General features: G+C 35.2%; 2 protein-coding genes across 5 annotated transcripts in view; one reads left to right on the plus strand and one right to left on the minus strand.

Annotated features, from left to right (window-relative positions):
* uts2r1 (urotensin 2 receptor 1) overlaps positions 1–23541 on the plus strand; it is a 63980-nt gene that overhangs the window by 35925 nt on the left and 4514 nt on the right. The gene's annotated exons all lie outside the window — the stretch shown is intronic.
* ogfod3 (2-oxoglutarate and iron dependent oxygenase domain containing 3) overlaps positions 1–23541 on the minus strand; it is a 242509-nt gene that overhangs the window by 30335 nt on the left and 188633 nt on the right. For 2 of the 4 annotated variants that reach the window (XR_015503492.1, XR_015503491.1), the window contains exon 10: positions 20742–20831. The exons of the other annotated variants lie outside the window; for them this stretch is intronic. The gene's annotated coding sequence lies outside the window, so the exon portion shown is untranslated. The remainder of the gene's footprint in view (positions 1–20741; positions 20832–23541) is intronic. 4 annotated transcript variants of the gene reach the window in all.

Genomic DNA, 23541 nt, shown 5'->3' on the forward strand with positions numbered 1-23541 from the left:
CTTCACCTGGCTCTGCAATGTTAATCACAGATGCTTTCTTTCTGTAAATGCTAAGATACTGCCTGTTATTTCCTGCATCCTTGGTAATTATTCTGAGCACCTGCAGTGTGAATAAATTGTTTGGGTTCTGAGTACAAAGACCTTGGTTGGAATTATTTAAACGGTACCAAAGACGGTTTATTTTTCCTCTTGAACTAATTAAGATTTTATTTGATATGGGTCAGTTTTCAAACATAAATGTGCAAAGCTGTCTGCCAGAAACTGATAGCAGTTATCCTCAAACCATTATCTCCTCAGAGTATTGAAAGCACTGACCTCTGAATAAATCACCTGCGGTCTTTAAGATCATGCAGTCCAATTAGTGGCCAACCTATCTTTGTACTTCTGAGACATTATGCCATGGAAAAGTCAGTAATGGAAACAAAATAGAGTTTAAGAGCAATGGCTATTTAAGCCAAACAATACTTTAAAAGACACAAACATGACCATGTGGTGACATTATTGTCCTTTTTAAAAATGGAAAACGGTGATTACATGTTGTTCTGCATGTGTGCAACACTGGAGTAAACAATCTGAGATTAATTAAAACTGTGAAGCAGTTTGAAGATCTTAATTGTTTACAATACAATTGAAATACACTTTGTAATTCCTGGATAAAAGGCTTACCACATTCAATTGTACACTGTAGTCTCCTCCCTTTTTCTTGAGGTTTCCCCAAAGGTTTTATTTCTAAAATTCTGTCTTTCATATTTCTTTCTACTTGTGTTACTGAACCCTGTCTTTGTTTTGCACGCTTCAGTGTGTGCCATCATCATGTTTATTGAAGGTTTGCACGTAAGTAATGGAAGTGTGATGCAGTGTTTCCAGTTTTACTTCTTCTGTTGAGCAGAACCAGAACAAATACAAATATGGGACCTTGAGAGTTCAGAAGCCGAATCCTTCAACCCTGAATTTTGATGATAGTCAAGTAGAGTGCGTTATTCAGACTTCCAACACATGCAGTCATGCTTCATACTTAACTATGACCCATTTTAAGCCATCTTATGGAAAAAGGCTGTGGAATGATTGCTATAAGAATGTGAATGAAACTGCAGATGACAATTATGTAGTTTAACTATTAGGTAAATTAAAAGTGCTATACACCAATGGGTTTCACGGTTTTAGAGAAAGATGACCTAGAAAGCTTCTCGCTAGGGTTTTACAAGTGTTTTTGTAACCTTCATAATGATGTAAGATCCATTACTGCATCAGTTAAATAGAAACTATTATAGTTTTCCAGACAGAGTAGGAAGTAAACATTTTGGATGTACATTTTATGCTCTATTTTCATCTCGCAATACTGACAGCAAGTGAATTCACAAGGGAAGGAAGAGAAATGGAACACCCCAGATTTCCACCAGTGTGTGTTTGTGTCATTTATGATGCTGAAGTAAAACTGAACCATACTGTTCAAAGGTTTGCAATTGTTTTGATTGTTTGTAAACAAATCTTCATTTGTTTTATCAAAACACAAAAAATATGATTTAAATTTTAATTAGCAATGTTTTAATTTTTTTTTTTTTATGTTTTTAATTTAATTTTAACCTGTTCTTTTCAGGAATTGACACTTGGTGTAAGCACACTAGGCTATCCGAACAGTGCCCGGGCACATTTCTGGGTTCGGCTGACAAGTGTGAGTGCTCTGAATCACACCCAGGCACATTTCAGTTAGCCGGCCCTGGCCTGGTTGGAAGAGGTGTGCCAAAGCGTGGCTCGGTTAGGCTATGGTGTGGTACGCTTGAAATGTGAGTGCAAAGAGTGCCTGAGCATGAAACTTATGATGTAACGTCACTTTTAAGAGACTTTTAAGTTTCATATAGATTTATTAATCATTCTTACTTTACCTACGTGAATTGTCAAAGCTCAATAAAGATGCAAACTCCCCGCTTTACCTGCCACCTCCAGCAAACCTCCTAATACCTGCAGCACAATGATTTTATGAAAGTTTAAAAAGTGGTGTACTGTATCTGTTAAGCAAAAGATTTGACACCACATGACAAATGACTCAAAATAATACAAAAAATATATATAAATAGAGCAATCACCATTACACTGAGCAAGATCGCTTCTCTTCTAAACTGAGCAGTCGCATCAATAATGCTCAGAACGTAGACTGCAAAAAAATGCTTTTCTTGTCTTCTTTTTACTCCAAATATCTAAAAATTCTTATATAAAGAAGCATTTTCTAGGCAAGCAAAACAATATTGTCTTTTTTTCAGAAATAATGTCAAAACTAAGTGATTTTGTACTTAAAACAAGCAAAATAATCTGACAATCTTGTTTTTTTAATTAATTATTTATTTAAAAAAACTTTTTAAATAAATCAATTAATTAATTAATTAATTTGCTTGTTTTAAAGAGCCCCTATTAAGGGTTTTTGAAAATGAGCTACCATGCAGTGTGTAACACAGCACTAAGGAAATGAAAATATCCAGCTGAGGTTCAAATCTAAAAGTGCAGCATGTTTTAAAGTATTGATTATTGAGCGAAATATTTGACTCAGAGTCTAATAAACGAATCGAGTTGAATTCGGATCTTTTATTGGATTGCATCGACGTCGATATGGCACATCTCTAAATATGTACTTACAGTTCCGTTAAAATGTACACGCGATTTCCCTCTACACACATTAGCAGTGGGCTGGGGGATCAAGGAACTGATCATGACACGAAGATGACCATCACTGACAGAGATTCGGCTGCAGGCAGCCCAGGAGTGATTGTGGAGACAGGAGACAGGTTGTGATTGTGCGTACGACAGCGAGAACTGCAGCGACGGGAGGGATTACCGCGGACAAAAGTGAGGACATGTCGCTGATGCCCTCTCTCTCGCCTGGGTTGCTTCTATGGACGGGCTGGCCCTGGCTACAGGGAATAAAGGGTTAAAGTTGATTTTCACAACAAAACCAAAGTATAGTCAATCTAGTGCTCTGTTTGTTCCTGTCGTTTTTCTGATTTTTGATACAATAACCTATGCTGCAACGTGGGATTCGCTGGCAATTTGCTTTTGAAGAAGCAGCAGAGACCATGGGACTTTGTCAGACATTGACAATGACTTTGTCAGTAATTTTTACAGTTCAAATAGACCAGTTTCTTCTTTCTCGGATCATAACATTTAAGTGCCATTAAAATTGTTGTCTCGTTTTGTGTAGTTTAAAAAATATGTGTTTAATTGTGTGTTGTAATTACCTCTTGCGGCTTGTAATCATGTATCTATATCTGTATGGGAATGTTCACATATCACGTCCAAAACCACGTTAAAACATGACGTGCTTCTTAATTTACCAATTTAAATGCATTTTTGAGCTGCCGATCCTCTGCTGTTTGCCTTTTGCTATTGCCACCATCAGCCATTCCTTCACACTCACTGCACGGTCAATTTTCAGACTGGGTCATCAGATCAATCAGCGCACATTAGCTTCGCGCTAAGGAGGAGTTTGGGAACAAATTAATCGCTGAACGATTCCTATGGGAGTCACTGGGAAAATTAGGTAAAAACAAATGCATATTATAAGACAATGAAAGTGTGTTTTGACCTTGCATGCATATCAGCCTGTTGTTGGAGACCACTAAAAACTAAATATGACATTTTTAATACAAAATGAAAAAAAAAAAACTCTTTAAGGAAAAACTCACTTAATTTTGGCATTTCAAAAATATGTTTTGCTTGTCTAAAAATTCTTCTTGATTTAAGATTTTTTTTTAGATATTTGGACTAGAAACAAGACAAAAATTCTAAGTAATTTAATCTTAGCAATCTAAGTGCAGGCTAAGGGGGAGAGGGGGGAGGGGACAATGGTGCATGGGCACGGTTTAAGACAACCAGGCCTAGTGTGAGTACACCCTTACAGTACTTTAAGAGGGAACTTTAGCAATGCTATTTTTTGCATTGCAGAAAACATTTTGCCATCCTTCATAATATAATCTTGTTAAAATGCATACATTTTATTTTTAGGATTCTGTGATAAATCAGAAAGCTCAAAATAATAGTATAATATAAATGTATTTATAATGTAAAAAATGAAAATATAAATGTTATTATTAATAATTTTTTAACCAATTATAATTGATCACAATAGAATAGCAAAACATCATAGAATGATTTATGAAGGATCATGTGACACTAAAGACTGGAGTAATGATATAGATATAGAAAATTTCACTTTTGAATAGTTTTGCTACATTTTTCACTGGTAAGCAGAATTGGCTTATTTTATAACATTAACAAATGTTACTGTTTCCAATGTATTAATCCATGCATGCACACACACACACACATACACAAACACAAGTTGTAAGAAATATGCATATGAAATTAAAATAAAATAAGATCCACTGTTTCTATACACAGCATCAATTTATTATTTTTTTCCAAGCTATGCAGGCCTATTTTCTGACCATGCCTTCTTTTCAGTGGTGGTTAAACATTCTCAACCAGGAATATAAATGCACAAACACAGGCTGGAAATAGAGGGTTACTTTGGAGTCTAAATGATAACAGACTCCCTCTATCATAGACAGAATCTTACCAATGGAGAGGCCAGGTGGTCCTCAGTGAGCTGCTAGTGCTATTGTATAACATTGGATGATTAAATGCATGAAGGAGATTGCAGTTGCACTCTAGGTGCAAAGTGCAGCACAGTGCCGCGCATGTGAAGAACAATCACACAGTAGATGCTTTCCATTCAGTTCAAGACAGCAGTTCAAAATAATTAATCTAATCAGAATCACCAAGCATGCAAAAGCTCACTTCAGAAATGAAGAAAGTGAGTTAAATGTTTTGAAAAGAAAGCAAACTGAAATCAAAAGCCTCAGCTTTATTATTATAGCTTTCATGCAAATCATTTAAGACTTCATTTGAGCCACAGAAAAACTACTTTTTATTTTTATTTTCTAAAGATCTATAACATTTTTAGTTACAATGTTTGCCAGCTCTACTTGCCATAGTGCAGAAAAATATTCGGCGTCTCTACTCTTCATGATTCTTCAGAAATCATTCTACTATGCTCTGTTGATCTAGGAACAGCTGTAACTATCATCATTAAAAATAAGTTATGTCTACTGCTTAATTTTTGTAAAAATGCTTAAACACTAAAACATCAAAATATTTTACAGTGTAAATGGAGTATGGAAAGTATTCAGACTGCCTTAAATTGTTGCATCTCTCCCAAAAAAGACTCATGGATGTATTAAATCAAAAAAGGTGGCTTCTACAAAACAACGAGCAGGGTCAATGATTTTAGCAAATGGCTGCAATATAACAAGTATGTTTATGTTAAATTATGTTTACATAGCAAGGAAATTTTCACAGTATTTCTGATAATATTTCTTCTTTTATTTTGACGAGAATAATAAAACATTTTAATAAAAAAAAAAAACAACAAAAACATTTTAAGGTCAAAATGATTAGCCCTTTTAAGCTATATTTTTTCTGATTTTCTACAGTACAAACCATCGTTATACAATTATTTGCCTAATTACCTTAACCTGCATAGTTAACCTAATTCTTCTTTGGCCTTAGTCAAGTATGGTTGCAGGGGTCGGTTCTTTGGAACAAGTCCTCCATTTAGACTTATCCATATGATAACAACTTTTTTTTACACCTTCCGGCGCCCTGTCGTCTGGGTCAGTCACCCTCATACACTATGGACAATTTAGCCTACCCAATTCACCTGCAGCATGTCTTTGGACTGTGGGGGAAACCGGAGCACCCGGAGGAAACCCACGCGAACGCAGGGAGAACATGCAAACTCTTCACAGAATGCCAATTAAGCCGAGGTTCGAACCAGCGATCCAGCGACCTTCTTGCTGTGAGGCGACAGCACTACCTACTGCGCCACTGCTTTAGTGCAAACAGAGTTTTTTTTTTTTTTTTTTTTTTTTTTAAACACAAGATGAGGGTGTGTAGCAGGTTACAACGCACAGATCCAACTGAAAAGGCACAATATGTAGACTCTACATTTCTAATGAAACAATCGCTATGCGACGCTCCCTAACAATAGGGCAGTTAGAGGTCTTTGTCAGCTGGCATTTTTGCTCTGACATGGAATAAAAGTAAAATGTCATTGACAAATATGTCATGTACTCAGTTACCTGTGACCTGCCTTTCAACCCTATGGCAGACTAATTGCCACTGTGGTCTCACTGGAGCAATCTGAGGTGAAGACTCTTACTCAAGGGTACAGTTTTGATTGAGCAGAATTGAGAACTCAATGAAACCCCAGTGCCACCTCAACCTCAAAATAATATTTAACTGTCTGACTTTCTCCAGCTCTCTGTATGGTGTGCCTATCTACAGAGACTCCAACATTTGTCTAATATGTTTAAATGTGTTAAAGACTGAATTTAGATGAACATAAATACAATCAGCCACAAACGTTTATCGAAAGGGATTTACACTGTATTCAGGGTTTATCTTTTATCACACAATACATTTCCTGGGAAAGAAATACAACCATGACATGCTCTGTTGAAGCTACAGTACAGAAATGCCTTTCATGTTAAAACATGCATGATATATTACAAACACAGTGGGTAATGTCAACTACTCAAAAAAAAAAAAAAAAATTATTGTTAGATGACTTGAACTGAGGTGAGCTGCTATTTTAAACTCAGCATACTTTTACAGACAGTTTTACAGACACAATTTTATTCAGCTGTCATTGAGTCAGTTCTGTGTTCCTCCATTACTGTCTGGTTCAGGCCAGCCACCAAATCAGACATACCTGCAATGGTCTGAAGCAGCACAAGATCACATATTGCAATTGGTAAATCACATGTCTCAAGGTTTTACATGTATTTATTTAGTAATTTATTACGTTATTTTGCAAATAATTATTTTCAAGTAACCACAGTTGAAATTTGATGCATAAAGTATCCTAATAATTGGCAATTAACCTAAAGTAAGAATGCTGTGAGAGGGTCTATAAAATTACGTACCCTAATGGAGCCATACTGACTTTTTTTTAGTTAAGAAAATATTACAGTGTATTTAGTCTGTTAAATCTATTATTTTGTTATTGCTACATTTGTTGCAGTTTTTTTTTTTACTCTGGTTCTTCACAGTCTGAGAAATTTGAAATAAATTTAATATAATAAAAACATTACGCTTTGACATTATAATTGTATTGTACTGTTTTATAATGTAATATATAACACATTTCTAATCATAATAGTTTTAATAACTAATTTCTAACAATGGATTTATTTTATCTCTGCCATGATGACAGTAAGTAATATTTTACTAGATGTTTTTCAAGACACTTCTATAAAGCCTTAAAGTGACATTTAAAGGCTTAACTAGATTAATTAGGTTAACTAGGCAGGCTAGAGTAATTAGGCAAGTTATTGTATAACAGTTGTTTGTTCTATAGATTATCACAAAAAAAATTGCTTAAAAGGGCACATATTTTTGTCCCTACAATGGTGTCTAAAAAAAATGTAAAACTGCTTTTATTCTAGCCAAAATAAAACAAATAAGACTTTCTCCAGAAGAAAAAATATTATCAGACATATTGTGAAAATTTCATTGCTCGGTTAAACATCATTTGGGAAATATTAAAAAAAGAAGAAAATATTTGAAGGGGGCTAATAATTCTGACTTAAACTGCATTTTAATATAGGCTTATGAATATAAATATATTGTGTAATAAATGCTTACAAAAACAGCTCCAATGTTACTAGCTACTAAGAAAGTCAGTTGCAATGTACCTAGCTACTTTTTTAAAAGTGTAGTTTAGCTCATCCTGGTGAGAAGCTTGTACTGTAGATTATCAAGCTACAGTTTCTACGTAACACTGGTGTGCACTTGTCTAATTTTCTCCAGAATCATAAAATAGGAGGTGAAATCACTCGAGACCCCTCTCACACAGGCTACAAACTGTTCATACTTTTTCCCCCCCTCAAGAAAAAGCTACAGATCTCTGTGCATTAACACAACTAGGCATAAAAAAGTGTTTTTACCTCAGGCCAAATCCAACTTAGCTTGCACATCAGTTGTTTTAGTTCATTAACAATATCGTTATTGTTTTTATTTATTTTCTCACTTATTTTAATGTGTCAATATGTACAGATTTACCATAAGTGACCAACTTATGCTCCTATAAACCAAAAAAAAAATCTAAAAAAGATGGACAGACATTAAGACGGACGGACGGACAGACAGACAGACAGACCCATTATCCTACTGGCTCTATCTGCAAACTGAGGTAGTGTGGCATATGTTTGTATAGGTGTATAGCACACTAATTTTCCATCGCTTGAATGTGTAGCATGTGTATGTGTGAACTGAACAGCACTACAGATGGAGCTAACTGACTGAGTCACAAAGGAGAGGAAACAAAGATCAGACATTAGTGCCCCAGGTTCACTTGTTTGATGCATGATGTACCATTTGGACCATTCATCTGAAATACAGAAGAGAACTTTTCGTCACCCTCCACACATCTTTGGCACAACACATGTTAAGGGAATTGCAAAAACACAAACACTTCTCCAACAAAATCTTTTCAAGATTCATGAAATGCAATTTTTTTTTTTTTTACCTTCAAATAACAAAGAGATAGTGTTTCTATTCCTCGCCACTATAATAACTAAGGAAATGGAAACTCGAGAGAAAAGGCTTCCTCTGATCTCAGCGACAGGGACTGCACTGCAGGGCTTACTTACATAGAGAACACAGTGGCACAAGTGTATGCACACATCTGCCGGTCCACCCGTTGCTTTAACTGCTGTTCATTTGAAACACTGAACAAGCTTGCAGAAGGACTTCCCAGCAGAGATACTCAATCCATAGCCTTTCATTATTTATTCATGAGATGCCTCACAAAGATAGCTTAAAGGATATTTTGTGAAATATGTCCTTAAAAAGTACTTTAAAAATTTTTTTTGGAATAAATATGAAAAAATTTATGCTATTGTTTATGAGCTCAGTTTCTTAAAGAGCCCCTATTTTGCAAAAAAAAAAAAAAAAACATGCTTATATGTGTTTAAGGGTACAAAACTTTTGCATTATCTTAATATATGCATTTATTTTTACTAATTACCTCAGCGACTACCATCGGATTTGTTCAGCGATTTATTTGTTCCCAAACCTCTCCTTAGTGCAAAGCTAAACTGCGCTGATTGGCCCGATGAGTCAGTCTATTGCCATTGGTCGACTGCGTTCAGCACAAGATAGAGAGAAATCCCCACCACAGGTAGTATGAAGTGGCAGAAGGTATGTGTGAGCCCAATGCTGGAATGCAATAAAGCAATGCAGTTAAACACCGGCATATTATGCTACTCTTAAACTTAACCCCAAGTAATAACAACGACACACATTCAATATTAATCCACACAATGGAAAAAGTTTAACTATTTTAAAAGTTGACCGCACAGCGTGTGTGAGGAACAGCTGATGATGGACATAGCAAAGGCAAACAGCAGAGGACCACGATTTCAAGAACGCATTTCAATCAGTAAAGGAAGGAGCAAGCATCGCATTTTTAACATGGTTTTGGACGAGACGTGAACTGCCCCATACAGATTTAACCTGAGAGATACAGTACAAGCACTGATCTATAGCTGATAAATGATTACAAGCCTCCTCGAGTGGCGATTACAACTTATAACACAAAGTTAAACACATACTTTGCAAATTACACAAATCGAGGCATCAATTTTAATTACACTTACATGTTATGATCCGGAGGAAGAAGAAAATGGTCCATATGAACTGTGACTGTTACTGAGAAAGTCACTGTCAAAGTCTGACAAAGTCACATGTTCTCTGCTGCTCCTTCAATAGCAAATGGTCGACGAATCCCACGTTGCAGCGTAAGTTATTGTATCAAAAATCTGAAAAATGACAGGAACAGACACAGCACTGGGCTATATTGTGACATTGTTGTGAAAATACTGTAAACTTTAACCCTTTATTCCCCGCAGCCGAATCTCCATCTGTCAGTGATCATCATCTTGGCATTATGATCAGTCGATCCCCGTGTCTCCGCTAGTGTCTGAAGTCAAAGCGCGTGCACATTTTACCAGAACTGGAACTACATTTTTTGGTGATGTACCATGTTGACGTTGATGTGATCAAACAAAAGATCCAAACCCAACTCGATTCGTTTATTAGACTCTGAGTCAACTATTTCTCTAAAGAATCAATAGTTTTAAACAAGGTGCAATTTGAGATTTAAACCCTAAAGCTGTGTTAAACACTGCACTTACTCTTTAAAATCAAGGTGAAAGTTGAGAGCCAGTAAACATTTGTGCAGGTAAATTTGAAACCATTTTTCCAATTATATCTCAAAGGGTCCTGTAAATCCTAGAACAACTTCTCCTGTAACTAAAATGAACAATATGCTAAGATCATGTATTTTGTCAGAAGATACTGTAATTGTGAACTGTACACTACCTGACAAAAATCTTGTCATCAATCCCAGTTATAAGAGCAACAAATAATCACATTCTAGTTGATCTTTTGGAAAAGTAGCAGAAATTTTTCAGATATATAATTTGATGAACTGCCTTACAATCATCACAAATACAGCAGAAAAACCTGTTGGATCCTGCATGGACCCAAAATTCTCACAGAAAGTCTGGTGAAGGAAAAATCATGGTTTGGGGTTACATTCAGTATGGGGGATGTGAGAGATTTGTGGAGTGGATGGCAGCAACAACAGCCTAAAGTATCAAAACATTTGTGCTGCCCATCAGAAGGACAGAATTCTCATACTTCAGCATCGACATCAAAACTCCTAAAAGCAAAGAAGATCAGGGTGCTCCAGGATTGGCCAGCCCAGTCACCAGGCATGAACATTATTGAGCATGGGATAAGATGAGGGAGGAGGCATTGAAAAATAATTTAAAGAATCTTCATGAACTCTGAGAGTCCTGCAAGAACGCTGTCTTTGCCATTCCAGATGACTTTATTAATAAGTTATCTGAGTCATTGCAGAGATGTATGGATGCAGTCCTCCAAGTCCATGGAGTCATACACAATATTAACTATTTTTTCTACTTCAGCATGACATTATATTCTATAATGCACATTATTGCTTATAAAAGTGACAAGACTTTTGTTTAAGCAAAGTCAGATCTTGTCCTAATTAAATAATTAAAAATGAAAGCATGTTCATATTTTATTTTTTATAAATTAAGCATAATCGAGAGGCCAATGCTTTCCATATAAGCCACTTCTGATGCCAAATGATCAACTAGAAGTCATGTTATTATTTACTGTTCCTAAAACTTGGATAGGCGACAAGACTTTTGTCAGGTATTGTACTGTATGATCCAATACTGTTTTCAAATTAATATTTATAAATAAGTACCACTTTGAATAAATTGAATAAAAGTAATAATGTTACAACCGATTAATCATATGAATGTAAGTTCTATGTTCTAGGAAATATATTTTGCTTTCAACAAATATATTTAACAGCTGTTTACAGTTTTTTTTTTTTAACATAAATAGGAAGCTTATTATTTATTCATTCATTTCCTTTTCGGCTTAGACCCTTATTAATCTGGGGTCGCCACAGCGGAATGAACCGCCAACTTATCCGGCACGATTTTACGCAGCAGATGCCCTTCCAGCCACAACCCATCTTTTGGAATAAATCCGACACACTCATTCACAGTCATATACTACGGACAATTTAGCCTACCCAATTTACCTGTACCACATGTCTTTGGACTATGGGGGAAACCAGAGCACCCAGAGGAAACCCACGCGAACGCAAGGAGAACATGCAAACTACACACAGAAACGTCAACTGATCCAGCTGAGGCTCGAACCAGCGACCTTCTTGCTGTAAGGTGACAGCACTACCTACTGTGCCACTGCCACGCCTAAGCTTATTATTATTATTATTATTATTATTATTATTATTATTAGATTGCAGGTATTTCTGGATTTTTCATTTACAGTAAAAAAATTGGTAAACAAACATTTTAAACTCTTAAAATTCTTAACAAATGTTAACAGCATTTTTACATTTTTTATATAAATTTTTATTATTATATATATATTTTATTATGTCTGCATCTAGTGCTAACTTTAGTGGACAGTTCACCCAACAACAAGACATTCTTTCTTTATACCCATCTAGAACTAGGATTTTTTTAATATTAGAATATTAATATTAATATTAGAATAAAACAAACTTAATGAATAATTTATGAAAAACTCACAGTTTGGCGACGCTGTGGCACAGTAGTGCTGTCGCCTCGCAGCAAGAAGGTCGCTAGTTCGAACCCCAGCTCAGTCAGTTGGCGTTTCTGTGTGGAGTTTGCATGTTCTCCCCGCATTTGCGTGGGTTTCCTCCGGGTGCTCCGGTTTCCCCCAGTCTAAAGACATGTGGTACAGGTGAATTGGGTGGGCTAGATTGACCGTTGTGTATGAATATAAATGAGTGTGTTTGGATGTTTCCCAGAGATGGGTTGCAGCTGGAAGGGCATCCACTGCGTAAAACATGTGCTGGGTAAGTTGGCAGTTCATTCCGCTGAGGCGACCCCGGATTAATAAAGGGACTAAGCAGAAAAGAAAATGAATGAATGAATGAATAAATCACAGTTTCCATTTCATGTGTTCAAGAGAGCAAAACTGCCACTTTCTGAAAAACTGGTACAAAAAATTAATAATGAAAATGAAAGTTGCTTCAACTGGGGAAGCTGGTATCTCTTTTCCCCTGCATAATAAATGACTTGTGCCTCAGAGTGCGCAGACAAAACACAACAACAAATTCTTCCTTGTTATCTTCTGTTCAGAGACTGAAGTTGAAGGTTTAGTTATGTAATCGTATGAAACAGTTCTAAGAGGTAATTTAACTAAATCAATGAACTACATACTTTCTTTCAGACAATTAAGGATGACAATTTTTTTTTTTTTAAAGAGATTGGATGACAACGCCTACAGCGTATTATTTAGTGCATTGTCACATGACTCCGGTACTCATTCCTGACAGGAGGTCTTATGCGTATCCTTGCCCTCTTTCTGCTCTCATGCTTTCCTGTCAATACTCTACTGTTCAATCCATTAAAGGTGAAAAATAAAATAATAATAATAAAAAGATTAGTTCACTAATTACTCCTGCTGTCCAATCAGAAGATCTGTTAAATAACTTATACCACAGTAAAAAAATAAAAAGTTATGTTACCTTAAAATGTTAAAACAACTGGCTGCAAAGAAATTTTGAGTTTATTAAGCTTAAGTGGCTGAAAATGTGCCAAATTAATCCGTAAAGTACACTTGACTTAAACCAGCCTTTTCAGTCAAAAACAAAATAATATGGCACAACTGCAACCACTGAGGCTTAATAAACTCAACATTTCTTTGCAGCTGGTTGCTTGAAAATTTTAAGTTAACTAAATTTTTTTTTACAGTGTTGTGCATTAAGCAAATTAACTGGTAAATGTGCTTTTTATCAACATATTGACTTATGATTTCTTACTGCATAATCTTGTTTGTGTATTAAGTGTCCGTGGTGGCATAAAAAAAGGCACACAAAAACTGAAATCCCTGCAAAATGTTTTCTTAAGTAACACTTTGACAGCAGCGGGGTAATGCTCACGCCAAGTGCAAAAGGGTTTTTTAACCATAGACATTGGAACCTGCGAGCATACAAGTGAACTAACAATCACACACAACTAACTTCCCGTGTGATGACAAAACAGCATGGTCAATGCACACCTTGTGACTTAACATAAAAGTAGCTGCAGTTAATAAAAGTTCTTTTTTTTTTCTTTTAATTACTAAACACTACAACAATATGGATAGATACACCTCTATTCCCTCACCCTTGTGTCATTCCTAAAACTCCTGACCTTCATCTTGTGTCGAACAAAGACAATATAAAAACACTTAGTTCTGAACAATGACCTTCAGTGTATACAAACAAAAAACACTGAGTCTTTTTCTAAATACGTTCTTTTTCTCTGAAATATAATACCCAATGCATCCAAAACAGTCAAAAAGACACCAGATGTCCAAACACATTCAGTACTTAAAGCATTCAATTCTATAACAAAAATATCAGGTCAAAAGCCTTCTCTTTGATAACACAATGCGACTGAATCTCACATTATAACCACAGTATCAGCACTGTAATGCCACAGTGGTCTTAACACACATCATCACACAGCATGCCGAGCTGTTCAACATTGAAACCCAAAGACAGCGATGTTCCCTGTGGGACACTGATAAGCTCTGGGGTTGAAATTTGCTGGGATTACTTAAAATGAGAACAGGAAGGAGGTGATGCTAGAAAGCAGGTATCATGACCAAGTGAAGTAGATCAAACACTTCACCCGCATACCATCTCTATATCAGGAGGATGTGTTGAACATCATTACACCAAGAGCTTTTCCTATAAATTCTCTCACAAACAACAGAAGGACCTCATTTAGGAATCCTTCTCAGTGGGCTTTTGCATTATACACAGTTCCTCCCTGCTAACCTGCAAATGAAAGCCCTCTGATGAGGAAGCTTTGGCAATGCTGTGCTATTCATCTGGCATGCTGCAGGGGTGTACTGGCCAGGATTACTGTGCCCAGCACACGATAGATGGAGTCGATAAGGAAAAAGAGAGAGAACCATGGCACCTGTTAATATACGAATGATGCTTATGTGCTCACTGGCTGGTCGCCTTGCCCTAAGTTTCTATTCTGTATCTCTCTGTCTGCATCTCATTGATTTATCAAGCATTTCAGGTCATTCCAGAGAATGCATCACAATGCACTGTTTCCACTGCCAGCTAAACACTATACTTCAACAGCTTGATTTAATCAGAAACAACACAATAGATTTAGGAAAGCGATGCATTAGACCCTCAATCAAACCACACAAGCAATACCTGGCTTTTATACATTTTTTCCCCAATATTTTTCCCAAATTCCTAAATCCCTTTAATTCTAAACAGTTAAGAGGTAAATCAAACAAGCTTATTCTTTAGGCAGGAAGAGAGAAAACAGAAAGAAAAAAAATCCTAGATGACTAACACCATCGAAAATATCCTGAAAAGATTCTACTCAAAGCATAAATAGTCTCCCGCTACTTCATATTTTTATAATAAGCTGGTGCTTTTCATTGTTAATGGGGAATTATTGAGCATGACAGTTAAACAAGTTTATATGAGACTGGTGTTGAGATAGAAAAAAAAACTCTTCATAAGCTATAAATATGAACACAGCACAGAGAAGAACAGGGAGGACAGATTACAAAAATGCAAGCGCAGAGCATTCTGGGTCATTTGAAAACAAATAAGTTGGTAAGACTTTAGTTTGTTACAACACATGCTATTAACTACTTGCTTATTACTTGCCTATAATTAAGGTATTAACTGTTTATTAGTAGTTATAATGTATGATTTATTCTGCATCCATAATCGTACCCAAAATCTAAACCTAACTTCTACCTTACTAACTATTAATAAACTGCTAATTGAGAGTTTATTAGGCTAGTAGTGTTCGTTAATGGTTTGTTAATGCAATGAATAGTGACCTAACTTAAAGTGTTACCAATAAGTCTGTAATCAAACTGCCGTAACAAATGTATTATATTGTTTCTGTATTTAAACTCTTTGCATGTAAATTATAACAGCTTGAATTAGGCTTCTAATATCACTAATCCCTTCATCTCTCAAGATATTACACATTTGCTTCTTTAGTACCAGTAATGTTTTCATGTATACAACTATTTTGATGAAAGTTCAAAGGCATTTAAGCACCTATAGGGAAATAAATGATGTAAAACACAGACAAAACGAAGAAGAAAATATAAAAGAGGCTATATTTAGAATTTAGAAACACATGTTATTAACCAAACCACCAAAGTGCAGCCAATGTAATGTACAAAATACTAAACTGTTTCAATGCTCAGATATATTCAAAATCCCTAATCCTACCCAAAACCTAAACACAACTTCTACCTTCCTCTCTATTAATTAACAGCTAGTAGAACATTAAGCTAGTAGTGTTAGCTAATGGTTTGTTAATATTGTGAATTTAACCTAAACTAAAGTGTTACCAATAAGCCTGTAATTAATCTGTGCTAACAAATTGCTGTCTTAATATTGTTTCTGTTTTTAAAGTCTTTGCACTTAAAAATAAAAGCTTATATAGGCCTTTTAATATTACTAATCCCTTAATCTCTCATGAAATTACATGTTTGTTTTTTAGTGCCAGTAATTTCTTCATGTATACAACTATTTTGATGATGAAATAAGTTCAAAGGCATTCAAGCACCTACAGAGAGGGATATACAGTATGATGTAAACACAGAAAAACTCTTAGTTTTCTCTTAGTTTTCACAGAAAATGCCTTAGTTCCATTATGCCTTAAAGCAAAGCCCTATGCCTGGCCTGAGGGTATGAATCATATATAGGAAATGCAAGTTTGGGTAAAATGCCTAAATAAATAATTAGGTATATTAAAGAGGCTATTTAGAATTCAGAAACCCATGTAATTGACCAAACTACTGAAGTGCAGCCATTACGCACATCAATGTAATGTACAAGAGACTGAACTGTTTCAATGCTCCATTGTACTCACATTTTGACTACAAGTAAAAAAGTTTTGAAACACCTACTATATGCAGTACTATAACGGTAAACAAATACTAAGATGCCATCCAAGGTATTAAGCCTTAAAATTTTAGCATAAATTGACATTTAAAATGTGACTTATTGGCATTTTGTGACCTTTTCTCCAGCCAGTGCGACTAAAATAAATTTTGTCAAGTTTGAGATACATCATCGAACACACCAAAAGTGGAACTAAACAATAATACTTGCGTGAACTGTGTGCCCCTAAGATAATTTATTATGTCTTTTTAAAAAGATGGGCAATGCTGCGTGAACTGCAACAAATGTGTTCTGCAAGACCCCGTCATTTACATAACCGCTAAACACACTTTGAAACGCTGTGAGAAGCATTCGTTACAGAGCTCTCTGAAACAAATCACAAGCTAAGCTAGTTTAAAGCCAGATGAAATGGCGCTGACTCTTACTGATGCAGAAAAACAGCTGGAACACTAAAACAACACTCAGGCTAGAAGGTTCTTCATTATACAAATCACCCACTATTATCTGATTTTACTGTAGTAACACTGAAAGAAACCATCAGCAGAAAGGTGGAAGGTTCATATCAAATGTTATAATAATAATATTGCATTTAACACGTTAAGTAAAGTAATACGATTACAATATTTATGTAATCATTTTTTAAGCAGTTGTGTATTTGTCTTTCTTCAGCTACTTCATGTTAAATAAAATAAAAAATGTATAAAAGATAAGCTGTTTCAAATTGTACAGATAGCACTGCTTAATAATGAAATAAATTCAAATCTTGACCACTGAATAACTTAAACTACTGTTGCTTTACTCCTTTACTACTTGAGTAGGACAAGGCTTTGTTAAATTAGGATATTTAAGTTTAAACGACTTAAACACTCTCCTGGTGTGCAATCTTGAGACCAGAGTTGGGTGTAAGGCATTCCACAGCAACACGTTACTGTATTCTATTAACATTATTGAGGAACGCAGAATGTGATGAATTACATTTTAAATTTATGTAGTTTGATTACAGTCATTAAAGTCAGTGTAACTATGGTACTTATTTTACAAATATTGATTTTAGAAAACAGTATTTGCTTTTTTTAAATCCCATTCTCTGCTGCAACGTCAATTATGAGCCTTCGCTTTTAAATTGCTGAAGAACACAAGCTGAAATAGTTGCTGATGAGAGTGGTTGCTTCATCAAGTAGAAATACAGACATTACTTTGATTTCATTGAGCGTGAAAACAAAAACAAAAAAATTACTTAAAATTTATTTAAAATTAAGGCAGTCTATGTCTTTAAAGAACTTTCAACTGCAACTCCCAGCAACTTGTTCGAGCACTTGAATGAAAGCATTCTACAACAATACTTGTCTTCAAGGAGGACACCAGTGCCCAAAAACACGGTGGCCCAACTAAGCCTAAACAGGCTAAATTGGATATTTGTGCAAGATCTGGGAAGTAACTTCTTAAAATGTGAAGAGAAACGTAGCAGATTATAGGGCCATTAACATGTTGCATCTTTTGCGCAGAACCCACTTACGTATTCCTGATTTCAAGCATTCAACACTTGAGCATTTACAGTTTGTCTCCACAAGTCTCTTACCACGAACTGAAGTCTCCTAACTATAACTGTCAATCACTTATCCCGATTTCTTCAAAATGTCTTCTTTTGTGTTCAAAATGGGAAAAAAAAAACAAAGAGGTCTGGATCAAGTGGCAAACTATCTCTTTAAATCTTTTGAATTTGTCAAACTGCTGTGTTAAACCTGTGTTATAATGTTTTTCAGTGAAAATTAACTTACTGAAAGAGCTGCAGTTTTTTTGTATATATGTTTTTTTTTTTTTTTTTATATGTTAAAAGTGTAACTTCAAAGTAAAGTAATTCGTAATCTGATTACTTTTTTAATGAAGTAATTAGTAATGTAAATAATTAATTTTCCAGATGTAATCAGCAAATTATAATTACTTTAAGTAACTTACCCACAACTGCTTGAGACTAATCAGTGGAGCTGACATCTTTTAAGATACATCACTGCAATATAATTTCAGTTAAGACAGCTCAAACTAAATTAATTAAATTTAGGGCTAACCTTAAAGTGCTAGGTTCTACCAAAATTTTAAATAATAATAATAATTACTCATGCTTGTGTTGTTCCAATCCAATGAGACCTATGTTCATCTTGAAAACACAAATTGGGATATTTTAGATGAAATCTGAGAGCTCATGCATCCACCATATGCAGCAGTTATCCCATGATGTTCAAAGTTCAGGAAATTAACCAAAACCTTTCAAAAACAATCTATATTTTTCATTTCAGTAGTCAGATGAACTCCGATAACACTTTTGTGCACCAAAGACTCATCTGTGAGAGGTCAGAGTGCACATTTACAATGGGAAATACATTGCCTTTACAATCAGCGGTGCAACACAAGCACGGTATTTCCCATAGCAAACATGGACACTAATCTGATGCAGAAGACAGAGTAAGTTAACAGTCAATCTTAAAGTTCATTTTTTATTTTATTTTATTTATTTTTATTATTATTTTTATTATTTTTTGCAGTTAAGCCTTGTCTGGGGGGTTATTATTGATATTACATTTGCAGCACTAGCATATGAGGTGCTGATGACTCCATTTGTAGAATTTTACCAGTGACACTGCTCCCAATATTAGTCTGCAGCCTTGAAATATCTATATATTCTCTACAAAAGCATTACAAGCCCTTCAGATATAAATCAGTCGACAGGTTTCCATTGACAACCTCGGAGGTCTTGCTTTTAAAGCTCTGTTACAAGTGTTTTACAGAACAACCAAATATTGCATATTGCCTCTCGAGGCAAGTTAAAAAGAACTGTAAGCTTTATAATGATATATAAGCAGTACAGCACTGTTCGTATTCCTTTCCACCAGCAGTTTTGAACCCTCTCCAAAAGCTCAGCAGAATTCATGTCAATTACAACGCCTCCTAAACAGTAATCATTGCACTCTAAAGCTCAAAAGCGCACAATGGTATGTCAGCTGTTCTTCTGAAAATGGAGATTGTCAAAACCTTTTCCACATTTCTTTCTGCTTTGTATTTTTACCAGTGATTGTATTGACTTAAGAGTAGCGTGAAAGGACCATACAAAATTATGACTGCCGCAAAGGAGTTCAATTTTGTCCAACCAGAACTACTCAGAATTCAGGCCATCACTTATACGATGCTGCTGTAGGTGCTAACAGCCAAGATGATGGTTGGTGCCTGACTAAATCTAATTTATTGGATTTCGCCCTCTTACTTTCACCCAGTGATGACATTTCTTCTCTATTTCCTAGTAATCACAGCAAGGAGATTGTGCGCCTCTCTGCCTGGCTGCTCAGCCCATGATCTTCTGGCCCTGATGCAAAGTCATTGTGTTTATAATGAGCACAAGCTTCATTTATTTTGGGCTCATTTCTAATGACCACTGGCTTATAATGATGCCGTCTTCCTGTTCTTGCCTTACTGGAAAACAATCGCTTATTGCGCACATCAGAAGAGAATTCTATTTTGGAAACTCTAAATAAGAACTAATGGAGACCGTGTCTGCTGAATTTATTTGACCAGAAATCTGCACGGAATGGTTAGTGGCAGATATGCAATTTATCATAGGTGTTAAGAGGAAACCATTTTAGGCAGGACGTTTTGGACATGACATGATTTTGGTTGGTAGGACTGCAGAGATTTTTGGGAAGCTAATGGAATTTAAACAGCTGGAGATCGATTGCAGTGTAAACAATCTGTCTGCTAATCTGTGATCGGTAGGCCTGCGCACAGCTGGTCTGTCCGGCAGATGTCACCTTGCTGAAAACCCACTGTGATAATTCCTCGGATGAGAATGTCCAGAGTAATAGCCCGAATGGCCACTGACAGCTGCATATAGCCACATTCTGCTGTGACTTAGGGTGAAAATCCTTTACTTCGTGGACTTGTTATGACTAATGTGTTTGCAATCGTATGCTGTGTTGTCATCTTAGTTTAAGTATTTTCATTTAAGCTCAAAATATTGAGTGCTGGAATTCAAAATAAAATATTCTGTTGTCGATTATGATTGTTATGCTGCCATTATATTGACACGTTCTGACATTCAAGATGTTATTAATGATGAGAATGATCATTTTAGACATAATATTTCTACTTTGTGCAGTTTTGCTCCATAGAAGAAAAGTCTTCAGCTGAAGCGTAACAGGATCAGCTGTTTTGACAGCAGTGTAAGGTGACCAGATTTCTAAAATGAAAACCAGAAACATTTCCTAATTCAGTCTTTAAAATACCATTACTTTTTTATCTATTAATATTATTATTAATACTATAATCTATTAACTATTTATAAATCAAATAGTTTTCAGTAACAAGCTATTTTATTAGTCAAATAGTGCAGTAGCATCTCCACAGGCTACATTTACCGATCATGAATCAATAAGTGATGGTACCGACATTCACAGAGCTGTGAGTCCAATGTCTAGCCGATGAAAGTAAATCCAAATTATGGCAAGAATGACGATTTCTTCTACTCCCTGTTACATCGTTAAATCAACGCTTCCCATTCTCGTCAGATTTTGCCAAACAGCATTGTGGATCTGTTGGCTGTTGGTCAGTCAATCAGATCACTGTATGCAAATACACCAGCTCAGAAAGTAGCTGATAGCTGACTAATTTCATTGGCTGACACTGCTATGAACTCTTCTTTTGTCGAGCGTTGACGCTGAAGCCCCAAGTGAATCGAGCATTACTGCTACCTCTCCTTCCGGTTGGTGGTGTCGCCAACCAATTAGGCTAACACAAGAAATTTACTTGATGGAAAGATGACTGAGGGAGAGGAGGTCTCTCTCTCTCTCTCTCTCTCTCTCTCTCTCTCTCTCTCTCTCTCTCTCTCTCTCTCTCTCTCTCTCTCTCTCTCTCTCTCTCTCTCTCTCTCTCTCTCTCTCTCTCTCTCTCTCTCTCTCAAATTCAAATTCAAATTCAAAGAGCTTTATTGGCATGATTGTAAAACAAATCACAATGTTGCCAAAGCAATAACAAAATACAGAACATTCATATAGATAAAAGAAATATAAGTAATAATAAACAAACACATATACATATCGTTATATTATACATATATGTTGTCACAATAAACAAGTTAATAAAAAAAAAAGATTAACAAAAGTATAAAATAATAAATGGTAAGGACAGAGAGCTTTAATACGGGATGAGGGGGTTCAGCCTTTTTCTCTCATATGGTGGCATGAGGACACGTACTGTGCTGCTAGGTGGAGACACTTTTCATTTTCTCCCAAAATATAATGGAGTTTCTCCGTATTTGTGGCTTGCTGGAATTGTGGTAGAATCAGAGACATTTGTGTGAAGTAAGCTTCTCTGATGCTCTGATATTTGCTGCATTGAGTGATCCCTATATATATATATATATATATATATATATATATATATATATATATATATATATATATATATATATATATATATATATAATAAATAATAATATATATAAATAATAATAATAAATAATAATAAATTTCTCGTTTTGAGAAAATTGAGTAAATGATTCAATACCCACTTTTCATGTATTTTGTTTCTGATTAAGTCTGTTTTGTTCTGACTATTTCAGTGAATGACCAGTAGAGATATTTCATTTTAGAGCAAGTGTTTCAATCCTGAGTGAATCAGTGATGAATCATTTGCATAAGATTCAAATACTATTTCTATAACCATTATTCCATTTGTTAAAAATGTTATACCGATAATCCACTCTGATTTTAAGAGGGTTTTAAATTTAAATGTTGCCCTATAGTCGAATGTGAGACAGCGATAGAGCAAAACAGCCAGCGGCAACACAGGAGATTGCAACTTTCATTCATAATTTATTGCAGTACTACCTCAGGAGTTGACTGAACAACTGGAAACACCATGAGAATCATATTTAAATAATATATGTTCACAGAGTGTAGGTTCTTGTTGATAGTTGAGTGATCAAGTGAATGGTTTTGGACAAACCTATGGATTCGGTTATATCACTTTAACATTGATGCAACATGCAGAAAGATCTGTTTGCACTTTCTGTTTGAAATATGTAACAGTAAACACAGGATATTATTTATTATTTACTGCAATTATAAACATTATTTACTGCAAAAATAAACAACTAAATAAATGAAAACCTTGCTGTTCCACAGTGCTAAACATAAAATTCCAGTTTAGGTTCATGTGAAAATGCCAAAAATATAATGAAGTTTGAATGTTTGTTATTATACAAAACAAATTTGACTTTCACAAGTGTGCAAAGTCAACCTGTTTTCAGTTCACTGGGTCAACAAATATTTGAAACAGCCAGAAAGACTGTTCTATTATTACTTTGTTATTTAAAGTGCTGGCCTATATCTCACCTTCAGATAGCTTCAAGGGTTGTGGCAGATTTTGACTCATGTCATGACAAGACAAAATATACACCAGCTGCTCTATGTGTGTCAGAACCTTCCTGGGCAATGGAACAAGCCTGCAATCATGACACTATTCTCAGATTTGCATTCAAAGGCTGAATATGTTTTATTGCTGCTTGTGTAAAGACAATGCACACACCAGAAATTCATATGTTTTTTTTTTGTTTTTTTTTTTGTAACACAATAGTTGTTAACAATAGTTGGTTAAAATAGTTAAGGTAATAATTTAAATGGTTCCCTTTAGACTTTGTTGTATAAAGTGCTTTATTTTTATGGTCCAAAATTACTTATCCCTTTGTCTGTCGGTTGACCTTATGGTTGACCATGTTTTTACTGTTTTAAATATTGACTGTTAAAGTAATGGTTATTAAAAAAAATGGTTTACACACAGCATTGTTAGTAAAAAAAAAAAAAAAACAGTGAAACAAACATAATTCTGTTGCATTACTACACTTGATTTTGGTTTTATTGTAAAAAATAAAATAAAATAAACTTGTTGTC

The sequence above is a fragment of the Danio rerio genome, chromosome 12 (assembly GCF_052040795.2).
Source record: "Danio rerio strain M-AB ecotype USA chromosome 12, GRCz13ab, whole genome shotgun sequence".
In the NCBI taxonomy this organism is placed as follows: domain Eukaryota; kingdom Metazoa; phylum Chordata; class Actinopteri; order Cypriniformes; family Danionidae; genus Danio; species Danio rerio.